Source organism: Eulemur rufifrons, chromosome 7 (assembly GCF_041146395.1).
Source record: "Eulemur rufifrons isolate Redbay chromosome 7, OSU_ERuf_1, whole genome shotgun sequence".
NCBI lineage: Eukaryota > Metazoa > Chordata > Mammalia > Primates > Lemuridae > Eulemur > Eulemur rufifrons.
In genome coordinates this window covers 121189531-121206181 of record NC_090989.1, presented here as the reverse complement: position 1 = coordinate 121206181, position 16651 = coordinate 121189531, and positions in this window count along the sequence as shown.

The following is a 16651-nucleotide window of genomic DNA, read 5'->3' as shown; positions in this document are numbered from 1 at the left end:
AATTTGGAAAACACGCCAACCCTCTCTGGAGTAGTTATGCCAGGTAAACATGTTTTCTAGACAATGCCTCTTACTAGGGTGACATTGAGTAATCTACTTAACCTCTTGAGCCTCAGTTTTATTTGTCTGTCAAATGGGTGAGCGTGTTGCTGGGATTAAATGAGATAAAGTGCCTAGCTATGGCTTAGTTATAGCCATGTGACATATGCATGGGACATACATAGGCAGCTTTCTGTATTCCGGATAGACCCTTGCCTGGGTCTTGCTCTGGGGAGGGTCTCATGTATGTGGTTCCACAGTTGAGGGGGGTAATGGAAAAAAACTAGAGTCAGCCTGGACACCCCCACAGAGCAGGAATGTGCCTTCCTTCCTGTGTCACTGCTCCCTGACTGTTCTGCCATCACAGAGAAACTCAGTGAGCCCCAGAATCCATTCCTTGAACTGACGTCAGATCTGTGCAGCTGCAGCCTCTTTGGCAGGAGCTGTCGTTCAACACAGCTCTGCTTCTTTCCAGCCCTACTGCCTTGTGAACACTGTGTGCGTTCAGTGGGATGTGCCTTTGCATGAGCTCCTTTTTACAGATGAGAAAACTGAGGCTGAGAAGCCTGAAGTGACCCACCCAAGCTCCCACAGGTGTCTTACATGTAGCAGGGGACACCTCAACCCTGAACACCCCACCTCACTCTCCATGTTCCCAAGCTCACATGCTGAACACCCCCACCCCCACCCCATATGACCATGACATGCCTGTGTGCTGAGGCCACTTGGTGCCCAGGCCCAGAGGAAGAGCAGCTGTCAGCCTGCAGGGGAGATGCTGTCAATAATCATTATGAGCACAACTTGACCCAGGGCTCTAAGACCTCTGTTGAGGTGCTTTGAAAAATTCTTTGAGCTGAAGCCCTGAGCTGGGCCTTTGTGGACAGACTTTCCAGGCTCTGTGGCATACATGGGGAGAAAACTGGTGGCAGTGGTCAAAGTTGGTGGCTAGGAGCATTCAGCAATCTTAGGGGCAGTGAGGTAGCCCTGCCAGGGATAGAGAGGGAGGGAGAAGAGTGCCTTTGTTGCAGACGTGAAAAGGAATTTTGTGTGGTACTACACTCTAGATGGTTCTGAGGCGAGGACAGTTGCACTGTAAAGAGGGGTTTCCACTTCTGCCCAGCTGGCCTTGAAGATGCTGCCCAGCCCAGGCAGCAGCCAGTTTTTGATTCCCCCACTATGTTCAACGCCACTGATGAAATGAAAGGATAGGCACAGGGTATGGGCGCCTGTGCTCCTAGAAAGGAGGGCCTGAGAAGGCTCCCCAGTGGAGGTGACACCTAAACAGTGTCCTTAGGGATGAATGGGTAAGAAAGAGGTATAGGAGTAGGGCCAGGGCTTTCCAGGCAGAGCAGGAGCCTGGGCGGAGGGGAGGGGCAGCAACGTGGATCCTTAGCAGGGACGGGGGAGCAGGGAGTATTCCCAAGGGTAAGGGCACGGGTCTGACTGTTACTGTGGGTGTGATTACCTGAGACTGGCCTTCTGGAGAAGATGTGAGACAAAGGTGGTGATGGCACCAAATACAGGTGCCATGTAAGAAAAGGAGGGTCTGGGAGTATGGGGAGAGTGGCTAGATAGGGGGGGAACTGGGCTCTGATGGAGAGGACAGGCAGGGGAGACGCAGAGCCCCCCTCCAGCTGCAGGGCCACACCCCAGCTCAGTCCTCAGATTTGGGTGAGCTGGGTCCTGGAGTTCCCTATGGCATCAGTGAGACAAGCTGCTCTTCCAATTTATGCTCATTACTGGAAATTTAGAAAATGCACACCATATAGAGTTTGGTATCAGGATTTTTTTTCACTTAACATGTGTGATGAATAGTTTACTAGAAACTCTTCAAAACCCAATTTAAAAGGCTGCCCAGTTACCCATTATACTGATGTACCACAATTCATTTTTCTATTTTCTTACTGTTGGATTTTTAGTTTATTTTGCGTTGTCCACTTTTATAAATAATGCGATGGTAAATACTTTTGACCACATATCTGGTTATTTCCTCAGAATAGATTCCTGGAAGTGGAATTACTGAGTCAAAGGTTATGACTATTTTAAGGCTTGAGATATATATAATGTCAAATTTACTTTCCAGAAAGATTGTGCCTATTTTACACTCACTAGCTGTGTATGTCAACCTCCCCACGCACCATAACAAGCATCGAATACTGTCATTACATAGACCTTGGCCATTATGATAATTGACACATGGTAACTCTTTCTAATTTTCATTTTTATTACCACTAAGACTGAATAATTTTTTTGACATAAATTTACCTGTGTGTTTGTGTGTGTGTGTGTTTGTGTATTTTTGGGTTCATATCCTTCATTCCTTTTTCCAATTTTACTGGCAGAAGTATTTAAATGTTAGTTAGAAAAAAAAATCCTCTTCCAATCTGCCTCAGATCTGATGTATTTCATGGTAAAGTCATCCCCACAGCTCTGACTGCTTTATGTTCTTTGAAGGCCAAGTCCTGGTCTTACTCATCCCCGAATCCCCCTCCTCCCCACATACTGTGCCTGTGTGTGTTGCACACAGGAAGTTCTCAGCACATGTTTGAATCAAATTGGACAGAATCAATGCTCCCAGCAAGCCAAAATTCTCCTTTAGCCTGGAGGTATAACTGAGCCTTATGTTGCATTTGCTCTTCTGTGTCTTTCTCAAAGACCTTAAGGGAATGGTGAAGGAGGTTACACGAGGACAAGTGGCTCTAAAGGCCTTGTCCTCTGAGTTCACAGAACCATCTGGAGCATGAATTTGGGGAGAGCTTGGTTCTGAGTGCTGCTCAGTCTCATGCAGCTACCACTCATACCCCCACCCTAATCAGGAGCCATGAGCCATGACTTGTTCTGTTAAGTACAGTTTCCATTCTCAACCTTTCTGGTGTATCTATCCCTGATTGGCCCATCAGCCATTCCCTGTCTCAGTATTTCTGTCCATGACACCTTAATTGACTTTCCATATTTTTCTTTCCATAGCTCATTAAAATCCCATCTTGGTGCATACAGAGGGTGTGTGAGTGTGGGAAGCGCTGCACTCCAAATTTCAGGTACTTTGAATTTTGGAGTCTTTACACTCTGTGGCATTCTTGGCCTTTTACTGGGGAGGGAGATGATGAAAATCAATTTGTCTTTCACCACCACTTCCAAAATATCTTCAGCAATGCCAAGAGAGTATCCAGTGGCACATGAAAGCCCATGGAAAGATTACCTCTTCAGCCTAGCCAAGTGTTTATTGCCGAGCTATGGACATGCCCCTTGCATATTTCTCTATCCGTGCATCTCTCCGACGTAACAAGGAGTCCTCTGCAGGCCACGCTTCATGATCTGCTTGGTGCCAGTCACCTCCCTCCATGCAGAATTCTGCATTTGCCTTTCCATGGACTCATGTAGACTTCACAACAGACCGAGGCTGGGCCAATGCCTTTATACCTATTTTATTGACAGAGAAACAAAGGATCAAGGAATCGGTTCACATGGTTCTCCCAGTGGCTTCTCAATGGGACCAGTCCTCCTACCAAGCATAATGCATTTGCCATTCTGCATGTTTTAGTGCAAAGGAATCTTTTCCGGGAGCAGTCTGAGATGTGGGCCAGCCACTTACGGGGCCCAGGCAGTGCTCTGAGTGACACAAGTCCCCGGGGAGAGGACCTTCTCCTGGCGGTGTGAGGTTGTCTAATGAGTGGTGAGGAGGGACACAGAAAAGGGCTATGGAGGGTCTCAACATAACCATAAATGAACTAGCAGCAGCCTCTTGATCATTACTGTCAACCCCGGGACACTGTCAGGAGGATGTTGGTGCCATCAGCCCCAGCAGATCCCAGGGGGCACGAGGGAGCCAGCTTTTAGCGTCAGCACAGACTTCAGCCTTGCCTGTCCCTGGGGCAGCGCTTCTAATAGGAGCCGTGGGTATTTTTAGTCTCACGTGTGCAGGCACACAGTCTTAGGACAAGGCGAGCTGGACAGGAACAGCTAATAAGCCATGGTCCTTACTAAGTTGGGAAGGATGAAATGAGGGGAGGAGAGGGAGCCTGGTGGAACTTTTTACATGCCTCATTTTCAGAGAACTCTCTTTCCATAATTCACAGAGAAAGATTGAGGTCAGGGTGATTATGTGCAGCCCCAGTTGCAGACACCTGAAAGTGGGGCATGCTCATGTGCTTCCGCCTGCAGGGCCCCTCCTCCCGGTCCCCAGCTCTGCCCTCCGGGTAAACGGGCTGGCAGGAGCGATATGCAGCTTTGCAAAGGGCTTGGCTGTCAAGGCTCCTAGGGTGGGGGTGGAGGTCAGGGTTCTGAAAAGGACCAGATTAGAAGCTGGTTCCCAATAGAATCCTCGCAGCCATAGGGGATAGTTGAGAGGTATCAGCTATTACTGTGAGTTCGCAGATGAAGAAATGGAAGTTCGGAGAGGCATGGGGACTTGGTAAGGTCACATAGTTGGAAAATGGCAGAGCTGGGATTCAAACTCAATGTCCTAGACCAAGGTCTACCGTTATTTTCCCCAATGACAGTCAGCTCTGCCTAAGACTCATTATTCACTTTATTTAACCCACAAACATTTTTTCTATGTTAGCTCTGTGTCAGAAACTCTTCCATTGGAATGGATCAGTAAGGACAACATAATTCCTGCTCTCAAAGGCTCTTGCTTTAGTGAGGGCCACATAGAGGCAACTCCCAGCCGAACTCCAATGTGCAGGCTCGCCCTGTAGGAGAGGCAGACTGGGAGGTGAAATCAGCAGGTTTCCAGTCCGTGGTGCTGAGGACGAGGACAAAGCTCTACTAGTACAGTCAGTTCTCCTTCTGCACAGCATCTTCCAAGGCTGGTCAGGGAGGGACAAATGTGCCCTTATCCCTTTCCTGGGACCTGTGCTTCCAAGTGTCCTGATGCTGCTTGGAGCCTATGGCAAGACTTCGTAAGTGAGGGCTTGTGCAAAGCCGGAATGGAGGTAGCACCTGGGCCCTGCTGCTGTCAGCTATTCCTTTCCTCACCATCCCAACATTTATGGTTTGAGAGCAATGGGAGATAGAATGAAACATTGACTTGGGGTGAAAGCATTGAAGTGAGTTCCTTGCAGCCTTCCTGCATCAGCCCAAAGCCAACCATGGCATGTGGCTCTGTCCATCTGTTTACCCATCCCCCAATCCATCCTCTCACACACTTGAGCATCATGCTCTTTCATATCCACACATCCACTCCATCTATCCAGCCACCCATTCACACTCTCATCCATCCATCTCACTTAGCTATTCCCTCCATCTCGACCTAGATATCACTTCTCAATCCATTGGCCAACCCCCTCCTTCCATCCTTCCAGCTAACATGCTCCACCCATCCACCCATTCATTATTCATCCATTCGCACCCCCATCCCTATCCAATTACAATCCCTCCATTCCATCTGGAACCAGACACCACGTTCTAGGCCTGTGTCTGGTGTTGTGGGGACACAGAGGAACGAGCCTCTATCTTGTAGTCACCCTAGAAAATAACATGCAGATCCGTTTATGAAGGAAACAGTGGAATGGAACAGGGTCCTGAGAGAAGTCACACAAAGAATCTAGCTGAAAAAAAAGAGAGGGAGCTGAATGAGGAGAAATTAAAATGGGTGGCACTCTCCTTTCTGGGACAACGTAATAGAAAGAAAGAGAGAGAAAGAGAGAGAGAGAGAGAGGCAAGAAGAAAAGATAGAAGGAAGGAAGGGAGGAGTAGGGAATGAGGGTGCTAGGTCTGAATGTTTGTGCCCCCCCCAAGCGTATGTTGGAATCTTAACCCCCAAGGTGATGGTATTAGGAGGGTGGGGCCTTTGGGAGGAGATTAGGTCCCAACGGCAGAGCCCTTATGAATGGGATTAGCTCTTATGAAAGCAGCCCCTTCCACCAGGTGAGAACATATCAAGAAATCACCACCTATGATCCAGGAAGTGTGTTCTCACCAAACACCGGATTTGCTGGCACCTTGATCTTGGACTTTTCAGTATCCAGAACTTTGAGAATTAAATTTCTTTTGTCTGTAAGCCACCCAGTTTGTGACATTTTGTCACAGCAGCCTAAACACACTAAGACAGAGGGAAAGAAGGAAGGGGAAATGTGATTGGGTACCTAATATTATGGGCCCTATGCTAGGTGCTTTCGGCAGTTTCACTTAATCATCACAACAACATTTTGAGGTAGTTACCTGCATTTTAGTGATGAGGAACTGGGCTCAGAGAGGGCACCTGTTCAGCATGAATACAACACAAAGAGCAGGGCTAGGTCGAATATGCTTGCTAACACAGAACATCAGAATTCGGGTTTGAAGCAAACGGGTCTAGGACAATTGAAAAGCAAGCTCATGCTGCTTAGCAGGTAATCTCCGGACCACACTGCCTGGAGGTGAACGTGGACGGAAAGCACAAAGCCTATTGGCTCCTACGGCACCCAGTGAGAAGGAGGTCGTAGGCCATGCACAGCTGTTGGAGCCCGATGCCAGGTTATATCTGTTTGGCACGGAATTGGAGCATCCGTTGGTGGCTATGCCAGATCCAGGGTCCTACTGGAAGATTCCTGGCCCTGGGCTATCTCTGGCCAGGATTTACCAAGTACCCTTGGGCAGATCTGTGGGCATTCACACAGCCGGTTCAATGTCCAGCCTTGCTTTTCTGGTCTAGGATCTCCTCCTGGGCATGGGGTGGAGGTGGAGGCAGAGCCCCAGGGAGGAGAAGTCAGCTTCAGTCCTATCTGCTAAGGATTCAGCCAGAGCTTCATGAGCCCCAGAACCAGGCCCCTGTGGCACCACCCAGGATGTTCAGTTTTCTGCTGACACATCACTGCTGGTACTTTCTGGATCCACACCCAGTTCTCAGTGCCTGATACCACCACACTGTTCCCTCGCTGTTCTGATGAGTCCCTGAGGAACACTGATTGACAGCCTCTGTCCGAAGGCTGGGGTATTTCTAGATGGTTAGGTAGGTGGCTCAAACCACCAAGGGCTCTAGGGACGTCTCCGGGGGAGGGCGTGGTTGGGGTGAGGCTCACCCGCAGTTTACTAGACAGATGCTTTCTAACCATTGCAGAGCTTGTTGAGTGGGGGCTGTCGTGGAGGCTGGCCGAGGGCATCAGTGCTAATCAGAGCTTCTAGAATTGCACAGCTGTCACTCACTTGAGCCCTGCTGCTTTCCACAGACTACAGGTCTTCTATTCTCCGAAGTCAGTCTATCTGTCTGCCGAGAAAGCTATCGGGCGTTGCCTTTTTCTACGCTGGAGAGCAGACCTTGGGGGAAAGACAGTGCAGGTGCCCGTGTCCTGGTGCTGGGTCCCGTAGATCAGCCACTGGCCTGCAGGGCACCAGAGTGGCCGGGAAGGGCGGAGGTGGGGATGGGGAGAGGGGCTGCTCGGAGCCTGAGTTACCTCAGCCGTCCTTCCTCCCCAGCTTTCCCCTTGGCATGGCCAGGCCACCCACTGGCCAGCTCAGCTGTCCTTCTTGCTCACCATGTAATCCTTGCCAGGAAGAGAGGGGCGAAACATGAGCCGGGCCTTCTCCCACTGCATCCTGCCATCCTGTCCTCCCTCCAGCCGGGGGGTCAGGGATGGGGACATGGCAGGGCAGGGCTGGGGAAGAGCTTCGAGGGCGAGCTGCCTCTGGGCTGCTGCAGTGGTGGGCGGCCCGTGGGTTGTACGGAAACCACGAGACTCTGGCCTTCCCTCTGGAGCCTGCTCATTGGGGCTGCTGTGGCCTCCTCGGCGTCTGAACTCCTGCTTGGCTGGTTCGGCCCAGCAGAGTCTCTCTTGCCTTCCCTGAGGCTGTGCCTTCCCCTTTGCTTTGCAGGTGTCTTGGAGGGCCTGTGCTGGGTATTTGTATTTTCATCCTAAAAAGACCGTCTAGGAACTAGGGAGTTGAAGTCCCAGCATTCCCAGGCAAGTCAGAGCCTCAGCCTCCTCCTCTGTAAGCCAGCAGCAGCCACACCCACTGCCCAGGGTGGAAGACAGAGTGAGACAATGCAGTGTGCCCTCTGCACACAGCCAGGCACACAGCAGTGATAATTCACAAGCTGCGCCAGGCCTGTCCCCAAACCTGGGCCACAACACAGACATCCAACCACGCTGCTTACCTTGTTCTCAGGGGTATCTCTGCCACGTTGGATGCGGGGAGCAAGGACAGCAACAGCCCCTTCCCCTGCACCTCGCTCTGGGACCTCAGGTACTGAAGGCTGGTGGCGTGTGCACCAGGGGAGCACCAGGTGTGTGGGGGAGCTCTCTATGGCCATTTGCTTCTGTTTTCCTGGAATGGCCCATTTCCTGGCACATGATAGGTGCTCCTTTAAAGCAATTCTGTGTGTGTGTATGCACATGTGTAGCTAGGCCATTTGAACTTTAAGTGCCATACTGGTATTGTGGGATGTTGAAAAAGTCCTTTCGCTTCCCTGGGCCCTAGTTTCCTCATCGGAAAAATGGGTATATTGATTCCTGCCTGAAATGGCTGTTCTGAACTCAGCACCATGCCCACTGCATGGCACACAGTCAATAAGGGGTCCCTTGACATCTGCTGCCCCCAGACCCCATGCAGGCACAGAGATTTTTCTCAGGTTGCTTTGGGGTCTGATCCAGAGAAGAGGGGAGGGGACTGGTGGGGGCACAGGACGGCAGCAGGGCAGGGCCTGGCTTCTCACCAGACGCCGACAGGTCCGCTGCACAAGGCCACTTCGAGCCCCAGCCTGCAGGCCTGGGAGAAGTCAGGTAGGGGCTTTGGGGTACTCTGACCAGCATGGCTTATCCTCTTCCCCTTGGTATGAGGGGGATGTGGGATGGGTCCTGGGCATTTCAACTGCTATGACCATGTCCTCACAGGGAGAGACGTCAGGCTGGCCTGATGTCCATGGGGGACCGCTACCTCCTTGTGCTGCCCTTGAGCCTGGGAAAAGCTGACTGGGTAAAAGGCTCCCCGCTCCCTGCCTCAGTTCCCCTGAGGCTGGACTTCTGGCCCCTGGAGTGGCTGTTGCACAAGCTTGACCTGTCACAGGGTCACTCGAGGCAAGCTGGCCCCAGGGCTGGACCAGACCCTGGATCGCAGTGGTGACAGCGACTGGTTTGTGGCAGGACAGTTTGCACTCGCCAGGTGGTCGCTGAAAAGCCAGCACCAAGGGAGGAGCCTCCGTGATGTCATGGGGCCTCTGGCCGAGGCCTGACAGCCATGTGCTCCCTGCCACCAGCCCAGAGGCCTCCAGGGAGGGAGAAGACAGGGGACAGAGAGAGACAGAGACAGAGAGAAACACAGAGATACAGAGACATACAGACAGAGACAAAAACATACAAGAGACAGAGAAATAAACAGAAAGGAGAGACACAGAGACACAGTGACAGAAAGAGGAAGAAAGAACCACAGAAAGGCAGAAGAGACAACTATAGAGGCAAGACAGCCAGAGAGAAAGAGACACGGAAGAGAGACAAAGAGAAAGTGACAGACGGAGGGAAGGAAAGAGGAGGATGGAACAGTCAGGGAGACACAAAGACAGAGAGAACAGAAACAGGTGAACAAAGAGGGAGCCAAAGGGACAGAGAGTCCGAGGGAGCGAGACAGTGAGAGATATGAGGGAGAGGAGACAGAGAAGAGAGAGATAAGAGAGATGAAAGATGAGAGAAGAAAGAGAAAGAGCGGGGGTGGGGGGGCATTTGGGGAGAAAGGCGGAGCGGCAAAGTGGTTCCCTGGGGCAGGGAAGGACAGAGGGTGCCTGTGGGGTGGCTGGGGTGGGCGTGGAGGTAAAGAGATAAACGTGCCTCTCGGCCAGTTGGTGAAAGGAGAATCCTTCCGAACCCAGATCCTTTCAGCTCAGCCGCCCACAGGCCTGTGTATTCAGGGTCCTGACAGTAGTTTTCAGAAGCAGGTGGGCAGCAGACCCTCCTGGGGGCATGTTCAGATGTGGGTGCCCAGGCCCATCCCAGAGTGTGCTTCCCTGGTGGGGGAGGCCAGGAATCTGCATGTCTAACATGCTCCCAAGAGATTTTGTTTTAGGGACTGCGCCCGAGGCAGTGGGGAACGCTGCACAGGCCGAGCCAGGCGCTGGTCCCTCCTCTCCCCACACGGTGGGGCCCTGGGTGGGCAGGGAGGGCTCCGGGTACTTTCTCCACGGACCTGGGGGCTTCCTACATCTTTTGCTCCATCAGCCAGCAATCCCCCAGCAAGGGCCGGGGGCCCTTTGTGTGTCCCTGGATGGGCCGCCTGGGAGGCGCCTCGGAGGTCAGGATTCAGTCCCAGCCACTCTGCGAGGTGCATGAGGCTCCGTGGCTGGGCCGAGGCAGCAAAGACAACGTGGCACGTGCATTCATCGAGCCTTGCTCTGTGCCGAATATTTCACCTCATTCCATTCCCTTGATGGATCAGGGATCCTCATGGACCCCGCCTTGGAGGTGAAGAAAGGAGGCCAAGAGATGGCAAGTAACACGCCCACGGGGTCACACAGGCAGTCAGTGGCAGAGCCTGGACCAGAATCCGGGTCTGTCTTACATGAAGTCCACACTTGCTCCCAACGTCTCCCCCACCCCCAGCGTGGCCCCTCCCGCCTGCTCCCCGCCCAGTTGGTGTCCTGCCCTGCCGGTGCCTGCTGGCCAGAGCTCTCTCACTCACAGCCACCGTTCTCCACCGCATGGCTTTTCCCAAATCCAGCCTTCACACCTCCTGCCCAGACCTAGGCAGGACTCTTCCAGCTCAGTTTCTCCCCCTGACGTGGTCACATACTGGAAGCGAAATGATTTCAGGCAGCTGTCTTTCCAGGCACCCAGGAAACAGCCAGAGGCAAATTCACTTGCTAACACTTTAGGAGAGGGAGGGTGGGGGTGGCTCCTTCTTAATAAAGCACATCTTACGGCCACATTTCTATCCGGCTCAGAGCAGCAGAGTGAGAGGGGAGCCCTGCGAGGCAGTGAGGGGAAGGAAGTCCAGAGGGGGTGTTACTGAGTGGGCCACAGTCTTAGAAGCAACGCTTGTTTCTTCAGACATATGGGTTGTTTCCAGAAAAAAAGCCATGGTGCGTCTTCCCTCGAAACAGTATGTGTGTATGGCTGAAAGGGCAAGGAATTTATCGGTCCACTCCTCCCCGTCTCTCAGCCGCACTGGTGGACGTTTACCCCAGGAGGCACCAACCTCCCTGCACTTCCAGCTGTCACCTGGGCAGCCATGCGGCACACTGGGTGTCTGGCTGTGTCAACTCCCGCGTGGTGGGCATGATGGGGGCTGTGCCACGTCCGGCCCTCACCCCCTGGGGAGGTGGAGACGGCAGGCGGTGCTGGGAGACGGAGAAAAGGTGCCGGCAGTTGGGCTGTCCTCTGGGCAGCAACGAGGCAGGTGGCAGAGAGCTCTGCTGAGGAGCACCGACTGGGTACGGTACAGGAGGCATTTTTATTGGTGACTAAGACGATACCGAGTAAATTAGGCAACAGAATGTAAACCAGTATGGTCAAGTTCAAATTGTATTTAAAAATATGTAGACTTGATAATACAAATCCGACAGGGTCAGAGGAACACCCACAGGTCGGCCCCACAAACTTACCTGCCTTGGGGACACAAGCTGGCGGGGGGCTCCTTGGCTCCAACTGTGGGGGCTGGCGTGCTTCACGCTCCCACAGCACCAGGGATCTCACTGAGGAAGGGCTTGCAGGAGCCTTCCCTGCTCAGACCTCGGGCCCCTGCCCCATCCTACTGATGGAAGTGCCCGGAGCAGAACTGAAGCGTGGCCAATGTGGGCCTGCGGGTGCACTGGGAGGCTGACGTGGAAGGAGGAGTTGGGGACCTGTAAAACTGTGTAAAGCCAAACCTGCACATCGAGAACTCATGGGTTGCTCTGACCTGCTATTTCTTATGCAACCCTGGCTAGGTTGGGGAGGGAGGAAGCCATGAAGCCCACCGTCATGGGAACTCCCTGTCTGCCAAGCTGAGGACTGAGAAAGGCTGTCCAGGTGTGAGCTGGCCAGGAGGGGAGCTGCCCAGTGGCCCCCAGCCCCCCAAGAACTGAGCCCACCCAGAGTGGAGAGCAGAACTGGGAGGTGGCATTATGAATTCGTTGACTTCTTCACCATCAAGACAAGCCAAGAACACAACATGGAGCTGCTTTTGGCAAAGCAGACTTTCAGCATCTTCTAAATCACTTTCTGTCTGAGTGGTGTCCCATTCATTCTCATGATAAAGTCATTTCTGTTTCTTCTTCTAACTGAACTCAATGGCTCTTCAGGTAGACTGTCACTTTACCTTAGAGATTTCCATATAAGTGAACACACTTTCCATTTTCCCCTTGGATTGCATCCTTCTTAATAAAGCTCATCTTATGTCCATGCTTCTATCAAGAGGCCACTTCCACCTCTGCCACCTCCACCACTTCCACCTGCACTTACCTCCATCCCTACACCCAAAAAAATTTGTCCTACATCTCAGAGATTCTCAATTTTCAGAGTCGCAAGCAATGAACGGGAGGCAGACTGGTGCAATCAGAGGAGCACAGACCACGGATTTAGAGGAGCATCCTTTCCTCCTCCTTGTTAGCCTGTTTGTGGGCTTCTGGTCAGACACTGTGTTGAGGTGGTCTCCTGCCTTCATCCTCTACCTCCTCCTTCATCTCTGACACTTGTGGCCCACATAATCCAGAAGTCTGGGAGTGTAGTGATGGCCAGGGGGTTCTCAGGCCAAGTTTAGCAGGTTTGTGTGGTGTGGCTGCCCCAGGCTGGTGGCAGCTGCTATTTGTTCTGATTGATCAGTGCCTGTGTGGTGCGGATCATTAAATATTTTACATGACACAAGTGCTACCCCATGCTGTGACTCAGTTCATGCTACTTATTTATGAGGCTGATGGCGATTTCAGTGATGAAAAAGCTCTTTAGTCATTGCTCCAAGGTTTCTGGAGGACTAAAATGACTGGATAATCGAATCAAAGATCTTAAATAAAAAAATAGAGCCAGCGCACGTTACAAAGATGGAATTTAGGGTCTGGCAAGTGATTTCTGAACACAAGAAAAGGCTGTCAACTATTACCAACTAGATTTTTGCTATAGACTGAATGTTATATCCCTCAAAATTCACATGCTGAAACCTAATCCCCAATGTGATGCATCAGGAGACGGGGCCTTTGGGAGGGGATTAGATCATGAGGACAGAGCCCTCATGAATGGGATTAGCGCCCTTATAAAAGATACTGCAGAGAGCTCCCTCGCCCATTCTGCTATGTGAGGATACAGCGAAAAGTTGGCAGTCTGCAACCTGGAAGAGGCCCTCCAGAACCCAACCATGCTAGCGCTAATCTCAGATGTCCAGACTCCAGAACTATGAGAAATAAATTTCTGTTGTTTATAAGCCACCTGGTATATGATCATTTGTTATAGCAGCTCAAATAATTCAAATCAAATATGATTTCTGAGGCTCTGTGAGCTTTTTTCATAGACAGTTTTGCAAGTTGCATGCCTTCAATATAAACACACTCCTCTCAAAACCACACACAACCCCTCTGCACATAAAATTTAAATTGGGGTAAAAAAAAAATCCCGGTTGCTAACTATTGGGCATCTGATTAGATGGAAACACTTGAGGAAAAGCTCTGGGGGAATCTTAGATGGCCACAGGCAGAGGCTTCAGTGTGAAGAGAACAGAGTGGGGATCAGTGGGGAGAAGTAAGACAGTGTTTCATCGTCGTACAGAAGTGCCTCACAGAGCCAGCGAGGGAACAGAGATGGTGCTGCTGAGAACAGCAATGAGTCCCCACTTGTCCCATTAGCAGGACAGTGAAGGCTGATGACACCATGGTTGGCTGTGGGTAAATGTACGCTCATATCTGACTGGTGGGAATGGAAACCGTAATCATAAAATTCAGGGAAAAATTTGGCACATGTGCCTGGTTGCTTATTACAGCAGAGTTTGTAAAGCTTACAAACTGGGAAATGTCCACAGCAGGGGGTGGTCGGATAAATCGCAGAGTCCTCCCACACTGGAATACCTACAGCGGTTACCAAGGGTGGACCAGGTCTACACGGAACCGGGTAGGCAAACAACTACAACACAACTGAATGAATAAATAAATTCGGGTTAGAAGGATATTATAGTATGATACTATTTAGATATCATTTTAAAACATGCAAAACAATATTTTATATTGTCTACAGATGCATACATGTGTGGTAGAGTGTAAAACAATGAATAGGACATGCCACTATTCAGAATAGTGACTCCTCTGGGGAAAGAAGGAAAGAGGGAATTGGAGAGGGATTCACAGAGATCATCAATACATCTGTAATATTTTACTTTCTTTAAAAATAAGAGTTGAAGTAAATACAGAAAAAAATGCTAAACTTTGTTCACCTCCAGTGCACAGGGAGATGTGTTGTATTACCAAATGTACTTTTCTGTGTGCTTGAAATATTTCATAATGAAAATAATAAACGTGCAAAGGAAAAGAAAAACGCCGAGTTCTGACTTTGTGGAAGTGTTTGAACGGAAGCTGTACAAGTGTCTGCTGGGTACAGTGAACAAACACTTCCTGCGTAGGGGGTGGGGGTTGGCCGAGATGACCTAGAAATCAGAAAAAAGGATTTGAGCCCTGGCCCTGGCTGTCACGGCTTTTGGGATGTCCCAGTCGGTGAGGACATCCCCACCCCTCTGATCTCTTGCTTTCTCACCTGTGAAGTAGGGTCTGTGAGCTCAGGGAGGCTGTGAGCACGGATGTGGGCAGGGAGCAGTGAGCCCCACACAGCACAGGAGGACCTGGGCAGGCCAGGGGTGTCCCCTGGAACCTCCAGCGACAGACAGGTTTTCAAGTGAGTCATACTCAAACAACTACGTGGGGCGCAGCATTGAAACAACTTTCAGAAATGACCCTCCTACCTCTTCAAGGACTGCAAAGCCCCCTCTGTATAAGAAAGGAATCCACCGATTACGTCACCGGACACTGGAGTCAAACTGAATCCGTATGATCACCCGGTTGCACGAATTGCTCATGTGTCGCTTCTCTGAGTTTTTCTTGCTTCCAGAAATGAGTAATAATAGTAGCATCCGCCTCGTTGGGTTATTCTGAGGAACACATGAGATTTTGCACACAGAATGCTTAGCACAGACCTTGGCACTTAGCAAACAGTCAGAAAGTATTAATGGTTATTGTGACCATTGTTACTCTAAGTTTAGGTCTAAAAACAACTACCGAGAAACTTTTTGCTAGCTTCGATCAGGTGGTATCTATACTTGAAAGTAAGGCCAAAGAGGATATGGTTGCTAAATTCAAAATTGCCATGATTCTGGCTGATTTTCTTCCTAATTGGATGTGCCATAGCTTTTATAACTATGCCTCTGCAGGAGGAAGGAAGGCAAATAATCAGGAATCCGGCAAAAGGCAGCTGACTTTGCTGATGGGCCGCTCTTTCTCGAACCACCCTCGTTCTGGGGACTCCTCTGCCCACTCTCTCCCTTGCCTGCCTGACAAGCCAGCTATCAGTCTTCTCTCACTCTCAGTCCTTTCCTGTCCTGCCTTCCTACCTGCTCATTCTACCTTCTGGCTTCAGCTCCAGCTGTGTGCTGGACACTCGGCCCCTTGTCCTGGCCCACGCCTTGATTAACCATCGCCTGGACAACGTAGAAGCTTCCTCCCTGGTCTTGTCACAGCACGGCAGAGTGAGTATTTAGTAATGCAGCTCTGATCATGCCACATCCTGGCTTACATCATTTCAGTGGCTTCCCTTTACTTTTCGGATGAAGCTCCAATCCTCATACGACGTACAAGGCCCTGCACGGTGGCCTCAGCAGCAAGCCTCAGTTCTCCCCCATCCATTACGGTCCCTCAGCCCCATGTGCAAACTCCCAGGACTAAACTCCACTCTACTCTTCAACAGGTCTTTAGGAGTAATGTCACTGCCCTTGTCCACACCAGAAGCCTGTAATGATCCAGGAGATGCCATCCATCAAGGACGTAGTTTCAGAACCCCTGGCCTCTGCTGACACCAGTGGTTACCAATCTCCTTCTCCTAAAACTGCCTCCCCTCTGAGATCTTCTCCAACTACAGCCTGACATGCTCTTTCCAGTTGTCTCATGGCCTCACACAGGTGCTCCTGGACTTCTCAGAGAACTCTAGTCCCAAGGCCTCACCCTTTCCCCTGGCCGTCAGCTCCTTCTGGCCTCTCTCCCTCCCTGCTCTGCATGGTGCCTTCAGTGGCCCATCCCAGTGGCTCCCCCACTACCTCCCCAGATCCCCTCCTATCCATCCTTCTGGCATACACACCTGACAACATCACAACCCTGGCTCAGTGCAGCAACCAGCCTGGAGAATGGAGCATGGTGCAGCCCCGAGAGTCAGGACCTCCAGTGGGCCCTCAAGGCTGCCCTCTGTCCTTCTGTGTACCCTGGATCATCTCATCACCATCCTTTCCTGGAACACTTCAAACCCTCATTCCTTTCCTTCTAAGTCTTCTATTTAATCTCTCCCCCATCATCCCCTCCCCTCCCCCACCAGCAGATGACCTCATATCCTATTTCTGCCCACCATCTGCAGACTTACACACAGGCACAGCATCCTCTCCCTACTACAGGGAAGGCCCCCTTCACCCTCTACCCCTGGTTCTTTGTCCCATTCTGTAGTGAGCATCTATTAGTTTTGCAACCCATTGCATATCAACCATTATTCTGGCAAAC